This window comes from Helianthus annuus, chromosome 11 (genome assembly GCF_002127325.2).
Source record: "Helianthus annuus cultivar XRQ/B chromosome 11, HanXRQr2.0-SUNRISE, whole genome shotgun sequence".
Taxonomy (NCBI): Eukaryota; Viridiplantae; Streptophyta; class Magnoliopsida; order Asterales; family Asteraceae; genus Helianthus; species Helianthus annuus.
The window spans coordinates 4,523,128-4,536,584 of NC_035443.2; the positions used below are offsets into that span (position 1 = coordinate 4,523,128).

At 39.7% G+C, this 13,457-nt stretch overlaps 1 pseudogene; it reads right to left on the bottom strand.

Annotated features, from left to right (window-relative positions):
- Positions 1–8,479: 8,479 nt before the first annotated feature.
- LOC110891628 lies at positions 8,480–9,944 on the bottom strand (annotated as a pseudogene).
- Positions 9,945–13,457: the final 3,513 nt, after the last annotated feature.

The window sequence follows — 13,457 nt, forward strand, 5'->3', positions numbered from 1 at the left end:
TTCTATTTGTCCGTAAAATATTTCCCTACATCTTATACTAAGAATCCTTACCCCGGGTCCTTAATCTTTACAAACTTCATCATTGCTACTTTACATATATATGATTATTCGACCCGTTTACACCATCAAATTTCCTTTGTTATAACAATTCCTTCGTTATACTAAAATAACACTTAACTTAAAACTCACCATCATTACATATCCTTTGCACCATTCTTATCCACACATATATTTATATTAGGATTCTACATTTACACTAAGAAGTGAGTCGGAATCACTTACCTTAAGCGTTAGTGTCCATACTTGCTCCCTCGCTTCCGCTTGACCCGTTAGCTTTCCATGCTTGGTCCGCGTTAGTGTGGTTCCTATTCTTTCACGCCGTCATGCCATAATAATGTTAGTATTCATACTCATTCATATTAACATACATTTTTCCAACTCTTATCTATATTGACTTTTACTAACGCGCATACGACATGATTTGTCAACCACATAGACCATATTAATAACATCATATTAATTTCCATACATAATGTTGTACAACACATACAACTACACGATCACCTAGTCACATATACGATATACACAACCAATTTACGCATACTTATGCTTTTATAACTCTACATTCGACAACCGCATTATTCAACATTCACTAAATCAAAATTATCATCTTACTTATGTACACAACATAACTCCAACATTATTACTAACAATGAACTACGCATTTCACATTCGTACACATTCATTCTTAATCACCATAAACCAAGCACATCAATTACATGGCGAGCATCACATCATTGGAGCATAAGGTACAAGTTCCTAATGCATGATTTTACCAAACCATACATTCAAATCCGAGTTTTCGTATGGACTCCTCCTTAAGCATACTTCACTTATTATTTCGCTAACGGCTACACCATAAGCACCTTCTATACATAATTACCCACAACCTTCATACAATTTCACAATTTTGCTCTCTTAGGCATTTCATCAAACACTTGGCGGGTGTACTACTAACATAACATTATGTACAAGCATTCTTTGCATATTCTTACTAACTCATATCAAGATCATCAAATTTCCCCTAACCTCACCTAACTTTCATCCTAAATCAAGGTCATTAACAATAATCCACAATATCCAACTCATATATATATCAAAACTATGTTTGATTTAGCACATACAACATCATCATCTTCATAGCATTACTTCTACAAGTGGGTTTTTCACAAAAACCTCAAATAACATCAAAATCGTGTATAATTCGCATTCCATACTATATCCTTAACATATAATCATGCTTGATTTCACACAATTTAAAGGATTGATCATAACCCATTTCACATAATATCAACAAATCATAAAATACAACTTACCACCTGTTTGCTAGGGCTAGATCATCAAGAAAACGAGTTCATGCATTCGATTCTTGCTCCATAACACCTTCAATTGCTGGATTCTCTTGTGGTTAGGGTTCATACCCTTCTTCCCCCTTTCTCTTGTGCAACCGTACGCACACACACAACCTTGTGTGTGTGTGATTTTTGTTTTAATATAATAAGTTTCCTTTTTGGCCATCTAGCCCCTCAAGTTTACCATACTTTCTTAGTTGCCACAAGATTCATTTTCCTAACCTATTATTAGGCATTTAACTAGGTTTATTTACTTAGTTGTTGTATTTTATTTCATTACACATGGTAACCTACTAACGAATTTCATTATTCGACTTTTGGGGTGTTACATTTCGTTGACCTGAAGATCGTCGAGTGGTACGATTAGATCATGATCTGCAAGGCATTTTCAGAGGTTAGACACATGGAAAGTCGGGTGGACGTTACTGAGTTCCTCCGGTAGTTCGAGTCTGTAGGCGACTTTTCCGATCCTTTCCAGAATCTTAAAAGGTCCAACATATCGAGGCGCTAGTTTCCCTTTCTTGCCGAATCTGACTACACCCTTCCAAGGTGATACCTTCAGGAGTACGTAGTCGCCAACGTCAAACTCAAGGGGCTTGCGTCTTCTATCGGCATAACTTTTCTGTCTGTTCCGAGCTTTCACCAAGTTGTCTCGAATCTGGTGGATTTTGTCAGTCGTTTCTTGTAGAATCTCGGGACCGGTTAGTTGCGAGTGACCGATCTCGTGCCACACAATAGGCAATCGACATCTCCTTCCATACAACGCTTCGAAGGGTGCCATTTGAATGCTGGCATGATAGCTGTTATTATACGAGAATTCGACCAGTGGCAGGTGTTTGTTCCAACTACCCCCAAAATCTATGACACACGCTCGGAGCATGTCTTCAAGAGTGCGGATCATTCTTTCAGTCTGTCCGTCGGTTTGTGGATGGAATGCGGTACTCAGATTAAGCGACGTACCAAGAGCCACCTGAAAAGTTTCCCACAATCGAGAAGTAAACCGAGCATCACGGTCAGAGATGATGTCGCGAGGCGTACCATGATTACAAATAATCTCGTCGGTGTAGATTTGGGCTAGTCGTTCCACCTTGTAGTCTTCTCGTATCGGCAAAAAGTGGGCTGATTTGGTTAGGCGATCAACTATAACCCAAATACTGTCGTGACCTGATGGCGTGGGCGGGAGTTTCGTTATGAAATCCATAGCTATACTCTCCCACCTCCATATCGGTATCGGCGGTTGTTCTAGTAAGCCAGAAGGTCTTTGATGTTCAGCCTTGACTCTTGCGCAAGTTAAGCAACTTCCAACGTAGAGAGCGATATCCCGTTTCATGCCCGGCCACCAGTACTTATAACGCAGGTCCTGGTACATCTGTCAGCGCCGGGATGAATGGAGTATCGGGATTTGTGGGCTTCATTCATGATAATCTTTCGCAAATCGGTCCGTTTAGGGATCCAGATTCGGTCCAGATAGTAGAATATCCCATCTGATTTGCTCACAAGCTGAGCTCCATCGTGGTAGATCCTTTCTCTCTTCAATGTACGCTCGTTAAAGCAAGCATGTTGAGCTTCGCGAATAAGGGCTTCGAGGTTATGCTGGGCTTGAACATTTCGGATACTGAGCACGTAACTCTTTCTGCTGAGCGCGTCGGCAACAACATTCGCCTTGCCTGGGTGATAACGAATCTCACAGTCGTAATCGTTGAGGAGTTCTACCCATCGGCGTTGACGCATATTAAGTTCCCTTTGATTGAAGATATGTTGTAAACTCCTGTGATCAGTGTAGATTGTACACTTGGTGCCATACAGGTAGTGTCGCCAAATCTTTAATGCAAAGACAACCGCGTCTAGCTCAAGGTCATGGGTTGTATAGTTCTTCTTGTGGATCTTGAGCTGTCGAGATGCGTAAGCTATAACCTTGTCTCGCTGCATGAGGACACAACCAAGACCAAGGTTGGAAGCATCACAGTAGACAATGAAATCGTTGCTTCCGTCGGGCAGCGTAAGAATCGGAGCGTTGCACAGCATATGCTTGAGGGTTTGAAAGGCAGATTCTTGTGCGGTTCCCCACACAAAAGGCTTGTCTTTATGAGTAAGAGCGGTAAGCGGCACAGCGATTTTGGAGAATCCTTCAATAAATCGTCGATAATAGCCCGCTAGTCCGAGAAAAGAACGGACTTCAGACGGGTTCTTAGGCGTAATCCAACTTTTGACGGCTTTAATCTTCGCGGGATCGACGTGTATTCCCTGACTATTCACGATGTGACCCAGAAACTGAACCTCCTCTAACCAGAATTCACACTTGGAGAACTTGGCATAGAGTTGGTTCCCCTGAAGTAACTCGAGAACCAATCGTAGATGTTGCGCGTGCTCGGCTTTCGATTTGGAATAGATCAAGACATCGTTATTGAACACGATGACGAAACGGTCTAAGAAAGGCTTATACACGCGATTCATCAGATCCATAGACGGCGGGTGCGTTAGTTAAACCAAAAGGCATAACAACGAATTCATAGTGGACATATCGGGTTCGGAAAGCGGTTTTGGGGATGTCTTCCTCTTGAATCCGCAATTGATGATAGCCTGAAGGTAGATAGATCTTCGAGAAACACTTGGCACCTTGCAGCTGATCAAATAGGTCATCGATTCGAGGCAAAGGGCATCGGTTCTTAATGGTTAGCTTATTCAATTCCCTATAATCGATGCACATCCGGAATGACCCGTCCTTCTTTTTGACGAAAAGGACTGACGCGCCCCAAGGAGAGGTGCTTGGGCGAATAAAGCCTTTTTCGAGTAGTTCCCTGAGTTGGTCTGAGAGTTCCCGCATTTCGGATGGAGCGAGTCGATAAGGAGCTTTGGCAACGGGGTTAGCTCCAGATATGAGGTCAATACGAAAGTCGATATCACGACTTGGCGGTAGTCCGGGGAGATCGTCAGGGAACACCTGAGGAAACTCACGGACCACTGGAACATCTTTGACTTCAACTTTCTTTTTCTTTTCCTTCTCCACTACTACAATGTTGGCCAAGAAGGCTCGGTATTCCTTGCGGAGATACTTGCTGGCTTGAACGCATGACATAAGCTTGAGACCTTTCGACGCTGTTTCACCTATACACATAGAAGATAACCGTTTGCGAGCGAGAATCGAATCATCTTTTCAAAGCACACAACTTCAGCATGGTTTTCGCAAAGAAAGTCCATACCTACTATGACGTCGAAACTTCCGAGTTGCATCGGAATAAGGTCGATTGGAAAGATGTGATTGTTGAGCTCGAGAGTACAATCACGAAGAACAGAGTTAACTGCGACAGTTCTTCCAGTAGCGACTTCGACTTCGAACGATGAGGACAGATAGGAGCGCTTACGACTAAGGAGCTTCTCGAATTCAAACGACACAAAGCAGTTATCGGCTCCAGTATCAAACAAACATGATGCATAAATACCATTCACAAGGAACGTACCATTAACCACGTTGTTATCCGCCTGAGCCTGACGGGCATTGATGTTGAAGGTTCGAGCGTGGGCTGCTTGCTGCTGTTGCTGAGGCTGCTGTTGTTGCTACTGGGGCTCTTGCTTAACCACCCTATTCGGGCACCTGTTTGCAAAGTGGTTAGGATCACCACATGCAAAGCAGACTCGAGCATTGACTGCAGGTGCTTGAGCTGCTTGTTGGCCTTTAGGGGCGGGGAGTAGAGCTTGATTGACAGTAGCTTGAACTGGGGCTTGACGGGGACCATAACGACAGTTCGCAGTGAAATGACCGTAGAGGTTGCAGTGAGCGCAAAAACGACAGGCTAGACCCACTGGATGATGATACGAGCATGTCGGGCAGAGTGGGTGAGGGCCTGTGTATGCACGCTTCGCTGGCGGTGCATTGATCACTGGAGCTGAGCGATGGTGCTGTTGCTGTTGAGCTGGCACAGCTTGGAGAGGAGTAGCAGTTGTTGTGGCAGCACAGCTCTTGTTGCTAGAGCTGTTGTTGTTCTTCTTCTTTCTTCTTCTTGATGACTTGGAGGATTGAGCAGATGAGTCGGTGGGTGCTGCGGTGGCTTGGTGCAGAGACTTGGTTTGCTTATCCCAAAAACCAGACTTCACTCGCTTGTCGTTGATCTCAGCGGCGAGTAGGTAAGTCTCTTCAATCGTTGCTGGCTTGGCGGCGTGAACAAAGTCGGCTACACGGTCGGGTAGGGCTCGAATGTACTTCTTGATGGTTTGATCTGGGGTTTTGACTTGATCGGGACAGGTGATGCTAAGCTGTTTAAAGCGAGCAGCCAGGTCAGCGTTGTCTCCATCCTTCTGCTTAATGCTCCAAAACTCGTCCTCCAGCTTTTGGCGTTCATGGGGAGGGCAGAATTCGTCCATCATAATGGCTTTCAGCTCTTTCCATGTCAGCTCGTAAGCTGCATCATTTCCGCGCTTATTTCGTTCGGCCGTACACCAGTCTAGAGCTTGGGACTGGAAGACGCCAGTAGCATTGAGTGTGCGGAGATTCTCAGGACAGCCACTTTGGCACAGGGTGACTTCGATGGAATCAAACCATTGGAACATAGCGGTGGGGCCATCGTCTCCGGTGAATTCCTTTGGTCCGCATGCCTTGAACTGTTTGAAGCTGAAAACAGTCTTGGCGGCATCTTTGGGAGCTTCAGTTCTCGACTCCTCAGACGATTTGCTGACGTTTTCGTAAACATCGCTCATGGCTTTTGCTACTTGTTTGGCGATGATAGCAGCAAGACGTCGGTCTCTCTTTTCTTGGCGAGTAAGTGGGGTTCGGTGTCCGGATGACGACATGGTCTGCAACAGACATCGTCGTAGGTCTCAGACACATCAGAATCGAATCTCACCTCACACGTCTACTACTTACTAAAGCATAGGAACACGTCGAAACACGTATCACATAAACACATAGGCACATAACCACAGATGCATATAAGCACAGAAGCACATAAGCACGTAGGCACGTAAGGCACAGAGTCACATAAACACAGAAGCACATAACCACTTAATCACAGAAGCAGTCAGAAAACAGAAACCTATTATTCAAAGCTCGCGTGTCGTTCGTATAGCGATCGCGTATAGCATACTGGATAGCATCGTATAATATAGTCTACCTTAGTCATAGCATAGCACAACACCGTCTATATCGTAATTGGGTATCAAATTGAGACATGATAGCAATGCGAGTCGTGTGTGTCCTTTGAAATGGCAGCAAAATCGAATAATATCCAGGGTATAAACACACAAACAGATAAGGCACATATAAACACATAAATCAACGAGTCAAAACACCAAAAAAATCGGAAATTGGATCGTCTGCGGCTACTAGACATCGACTACCCAAAGCGATTCGACTATTCACATTAGACTTGTTGTCACTTTCGACTTTAAGGGTCGTGTTTCTGCCTGGATTCTCGGGCATTCCACACGCGTCCTCTTGGTCATACTTGTGGGTTCAGGTCGTTGGAGTCCGTCGAAGCTTTGGTGAGATGAAAACATGTCTGGAATAAATCGCCAAGGTTAGGGTTTCACCCCTGGCTTAGCAATTTCTTCCTTGTTTTTAGAAAATCTAAGGAGAATTTTCGTCAAAATGGGGATTTCACTCCTGATTTGGTATAATTCTCCTCGTATGTTAGTGAAAACATCAGGATAAGCATGAGTAAATGGATAAAATCATCATAAGTCAGGCAATTCAGTCGAGAGTTTGCGGTTTTCACACCTATTCCTGCCCAATTTCCTTAACTTTTATTGAAAATTCGAGTGCGGTGTTAGCGAAGAATTGCAAAATATAGCACATAAACTTGGTCTGATGGTTCCTAACTATAGTCTAGGTCTCTATGACAGCGACCCGAACTAGGTCGTGTCTCACCTAATCCCCAAGTTTTGAAAGATAGAAAGGTGTAGAATCATGTAATGATAAAAAACGTACAAGAATTAGAGTGAAAACTTGCCGGAGTTGAGAGAAATCTGAGAAAAGGTGAAGAACAAGGCTGGTTCGGTCAGAGCTTTTCCAAAAGTGGAAAGAGTGACAATGACAGGGCTATTTATAGGCCTCCCAAAGAGGAAAGTGCCAACCGATCGGCCAGGATCTCCGATCGAATGGCCTGCTCGATCGGCCAGGATCTCCGATCGAATGGCCTGCTCGATCGGCCAGGAAAGTGCTAGCCGATCGGCTGGCCTGTTCGATCAGGATGATTCCTGTTCGATCAGCAACCCTTTTTGAGTGTTTCACGACGGTTTTCGATATTTCGATTTCGATAGACGATTATACGAATACGATAGAGTTCCTAGTCAAATTACTTTCAGTCCCAACTACTATATCTAACATACAATCACCTATAAGTCACGTTTCGATGTCGGTTTCGATTGAGTTTGATTGCCTTTCGAGTTCGATTCGAGTTTCGATTGATTCGATTGAATACCACACAAACATAAAGTAAACATGCACAAGTAACACATAAGGCACACACACATGTAAGTATTACCACACCAGTTTCGCCTAGTTCGAGCCTCGAGTTCGATTGATTGATTCGATTAACTTGATTATTGATTGATTAACTTTATCGCATTGATACTTCCTACTATTCACAGTCGTAAATCGGTCGCATTAATTAAACATTCGATCATTTCATTCAGACAACACTTACTCCACATAATACAAATAAAACACAAAATCGACTACAGTCAAGAAGTCAAAGTTGACTTGGACTTTGACTTTGACTTTGGCATTCGAAAACACGGGGTGTTACAAAAACGTATAATATATATAGTATTAATAGTAATATCAAAAGTCAAAACTAAAAAGTCAAAAGTGCCAATATTTGAAACATGATCTAATCGTAAGATCCAAGCACGCACATCAACCAAAGCGATTCTAATTACTCATGACATACCCACTATCAATATTTATCCATGATCGATGCATAATAAGAGCGATTCTAAATTCTAAAAAAAAAAGCATTAGAGACACATTTAATTAAATCAACCATTATTATAGGTATGCAACTGTAACATGTTACCTATTCCGTGTTGCCTCTGATAATCAAACATCAAAGTCTCTGGATCATGTTTCGTCATCATAGCAACTCATAACACCTGCAAAATACATGAGAGAAGCAAAATCAAATTTCATGGTTTTTATTTACTTTGATCACATTTGTTTAGACTACCAACAAAGAGAAAATAAATGCCATTACTTGACTCCATAGACCCACTTTTCTTGGTTGCTTGTGTAAGTCATCAACTCCTCTAGTTTAAACCATAAGTTGATTTCATCCTTGGCGGTTTCTGGACCATCACTACCATGGATGATGTTCCTACAAACCACAACATAATGATCATCATCTCATCATTGTGCAAGTCTCCTAACATTTTCTTAATGATATGAAAATCAGAACACGTGTGGGTTATTCATAAATAGTAGAAAACGACGTAATTGTCCAAAGCATAGCAACTCGCCGGTTTGGCCAGCTTGAGATCATAGCAGTTCAGTTTTGATGGTTTACTTGTTTAACGATTCCATACGATTTGGAACTTAGAACCTGCCAAATAACCCGAATTGGGCATTTTAACTTTTTTATTCATACAATTTTGGAACATGTAGTTAGTTATGTACGCGTGTTATGCTGATGAACTTGTTTATCATTTTCAGATTTTAATTTTAATGCAAACTAATACTTAAAAAATGGTTCAAACCACCTAACCCAGACTATATCTAGAGGTTTGACCCAGAACTTTGTTAAAATCGGCTGAACTGAACCGGACCGTGAACACTCGTAATGACTTGTTGGTTTTGTAAGAAAATCGGTATGGTTGGCTCAACATTGTATATATTTCTGTAATGTGTGTACCTTCCGACAACAATAGCAAAATCACCCCTGGTAGCTCCTGGTTTTGATTTTTGTGGAACTGTGGCTCCAATGAGCTTACGCCTGTCCTTAATCACACCTTCACCATCCTAAACCTACATCAGTGAGTAATTAGAATAAGTGGTTTCGATGCATATATATAGATAGAAGTATCAATAATTTTGTTCTAACTAATTACCATGGAAAGAACAGGACCAGAGCTAACGAAGTCACCCAGCCCATCAAAAAATGGCATTTCCTTAAAATCATGGTAATGCTTCTAAGCAAAGGACGTTGTAGGGGTCACATGTTTAATGGCTACGACTTTACGAGATTAAAGATTTTACATTCAAAGCGGGCTATAATCTCTGAATTCTAAAATCTGGCAAAAAGAAGTTTTACTTGATGAGAAAGACACAAAAAAGTTCTTATTAGCTGTTGTAATAAAGTGAACAACTACTATGTCACACTCATGACCAACAATAGTACATAAAAAAGAGTATCTAAAATGCATAGAAATAATGGTGGTTAGATTACTAGTCCTCTTTGCACACCATCTGGCTTGATATTAATGAAAGTGCGCTCGATCTGCACACGAAATATAAGATATCCATCATGCTTATCGATTTTCAATCATAAAAACTGTAAAAGAATGTAATACTTGTGATGCATGTGCCTCTTGGCCTTGAACCATGTGCTATTAAGAAATTAAAATATTTCACAAGTATTTAGTTAAATATTGATGCACTGGGTAATTTGGTATATCTGATCGACCTCAACCAGCAATAGGTGTATGTAATAGGAGTATCATTATAAGTAAAAGAGATCTTGGACCATGACAAAATTGTATAATTTACGTAAAATTACCATGATGAATAAAATCTTTCTTAGATATGATCTTATGTGTTCTGTTCGCAATGGCAGTGTAATTTAGAATCAATGCCACATGTCAACTCCAAAATTGTTTTCACCGTTCTCACACCTTTCACCGTTCTCTCTAAATCCTGACCATATATATATATATATATAGAAACGGGATCAGGAGAAAACGCTCAAAAGTGTGAGAACGGTGAGAACACTTCCTGGCCTAACACGTGTCACGCCGCTTAGAGAAAGGCGGAGGGGCTTTTTTGTCCTTTCATATTTCTTTTTTTTAACGCGTGTCCATTCATCTTTCCATTTTTTTGGCGTTTAATAAATACGCGGCGTTTTTATTGTTTTTAGATCAGAATCATAGTAAATATTTTGGCGTTTTAAGTATTGTTTTGGCGTTTTTATTGTTTTTTAGATCAGGATGCAGGCTTTTAATGTAAAAAACATCAGTAATTTTCTTGATTTTATTATATCAAGTGTTTTGCCATTTAGGATACAGGCCTATAATGTGACAGGCAATTATGGCATTTTGAAAACATAAATGTATTTCAATTTTCCATGTAGTGGCATTAATATAACTATAATGTTTCGGCAATAAATGATACTGTCTCTTTATTTTACTATTTCTTTCAATTTTCATCTGTCAATTAGTGTTGTTTTTCCACTAATACTTTGTTTGCGTTTTTGGCATTTTATATAGCAACCTCGTACTTTACTAGCATTCGTTCTCACAGTTTTCTAACTATCAGGCGTTTTGGTGTTACAAAGAATTACATAACAAACAATAGAAAATGAAAAAAAAAATTAAAAATTATAATCTAATTTCTCATTCAAATCTTCACTGTCATCAGCCTCTTCTACTTTAACCTTTTTTGGCGTTTTGAACCTGTTTTTGAATGCCTTATGTAGATCCTTATTTTCCTACATAACGGCCATCTTTAGAAGATGCTTATTTTTTGTGGCATCCTTTATGGTGGGTGGATATATACTTGTTTGATGACATGTTGAAGACCAATGCCTGCTCTAATGTATTGATCCATTCATGCCATCCATATATCCATCAAGAACAAAGTGACATGTTGTCATATCAGTGTCATCAGTCTCTTTATCTTGAATATTTGTCCATCTCTTTTCCTAGCATCTTTTTGTTTATGATTTGTCCATCTCATGCAGCAAAATGTTATTTGAGTCACAGCACCTCAGGGAAGAATGCATTATCCGAAACTTTGGCGTAGAACAATATTTTGAATATACAAGAAATGATATTTGGCATTTTTGGCGTTTTATGAGGAAATAGTGTATCTGAAAGAACCGTCGATCTTTTGGAATCTTTTGATGTTTGAGTGTTTGGGCGTTTTCTAAGATAAATGGTATATAGTAGAAAATATGGCGTTTTTGAGTAGTTGTGTTTGATGTTTTGGGGATTTTGGCGTTTGTAAGTTGAATGGTATATAGTAGAAAATATGGCGTTTTAGGTTCTGCGGGATGTGTTTTTTGGCGTTTTCCCTTGTATCTCTTTTCCCATCATCTTTTTGTTTATGATTTGTCCATCTCATGCAGCAAAATGTTATTTGAGTCACAGCACCTCAGGGAAGAATGCATTATCCGAAACTTTGGTGTAGAATAATATTTTGAATATACAAGAAACGATATTTGGCATTTTTGGCGTTTTACTGAGGGAATAGCGTATCTGAAAGAACCGTCGATCTTTTGGAATCTTTTGATGTTTGAGTGTTTTGGCGTTTTCTAAGATGAATGGTATATAGTAGAAAATATGGTGTTTTTGAGTAGTTGTGTTTGATGTTTTGGGGATTTTGGCATTTGTAAGTTGAATGGTATATAGTAGAAAATATGGCGTTTCAGGTTCTGGGGGATGTGTTTTATGTCTGGGATGTTTTTTTGTTTATATAGCGATGTGATTTGGTCCGTAATGGCGTTTTATTCATCAGTATGGCATTTTGGTATAGAGGTGTAAAGACGCTTTTACCCTTAATGAGACGCGTCCACGTAATAAAATTGATGTTATTTACGAAAATGCCACCGCGCCAATCTAGTCCATAGATTGTTTTAATCGGACGTTCCATAAGCGTTCTCACCGTTCTCACACTTTCTACCGTTTTCTCCAAATCCCGACCCTATATATATATATAGGGAGAAGATCATGCGAGGACCACATCTTATTGCGAGACCCGCGAGAACCAATGTGAACACAACCAAAAATGCCTAAAAATAGCTAAAAATCACACAAATTTTTTTTTTTAATATTTTTTATATAAAAATCGCTACTTTTCGAAGCAAAAAAAAAATTTAAAAAAAAATATTTTTTTGGCCACTAAAAGTAGCGATTTGAGCATAAAAATATTAAAAAAAATTTAGATTTTTTTTTTATTTTTTTAGATTTTTATAGATTTTTTTAGGTTTTTTGGGGGTTTAGTTTTTAGCATTTTAGCTTGGGGGGGGGGGGGGGTTTAGGTTTTTGGGGGGTGGGGGAGGGGGTTTAGGTTTTTTTTTTTTGGGGGGGGGGGTTTAGGTTTTTTTTAGGTTTTTTGGGGGTTTTAGTTTTTAGCATTTAGCTTGGGAGGGAAGGTTTTTTTAGCTATTTTAGGTTGTGTTCACGTTGGTTATCGCGGTTCTCGCAACAAATGGAGTTTTCGCATGAGCCCCTCCCTATATATATATATATATATATATATATATATATATATATATATATATATATATATATAGCCTAGGAGTTGGCCAGAAAGTCCAAATTTCCTAAAAAGTGTAAAAAGTCATAAAACACCATAATGTCAACCATAAAACACATCAAAACCCCACAAATAATATGATGAAGATTACTAAAACATCATGTATGTGGGTTTTGTGTTGTGTTTTAGATGTTAAGGCTCTGATTATGGAATGACAAATATTATTGTGTTTTATGTTGTTTAACATTTTGTGTTTTATATTCATAGTTATACGATGGTGCATTTGAAGTTTTTATGGACTACTAGAGTTTGAATATGGTGTTTTAGTAATATTCATTCTATTATTTGTGAGTTTTAGGTGTGTTTTATGCCTGAAATTATTGTGTTTTATGACTTTTTACACTTTTTAGGAAACTTGGACTTTCTAGCCGAACCTCACCCTATATATATATATATATATATATAGAGTAGGGTTCGCACGGAAAGTGTGTTTTTCGTAGAAAGTCTAGGAAGCGATCTGGTCCATCCGATTGGCGTGTTTAAGGGTTGAGATTAAATAAATGGCAATCTTGTAATATTTGAGTTTAATTAATTGATTGTTTTAAATGAGTAGGGGCAATTTTGTCAATGGTCGTGTTTTAAAT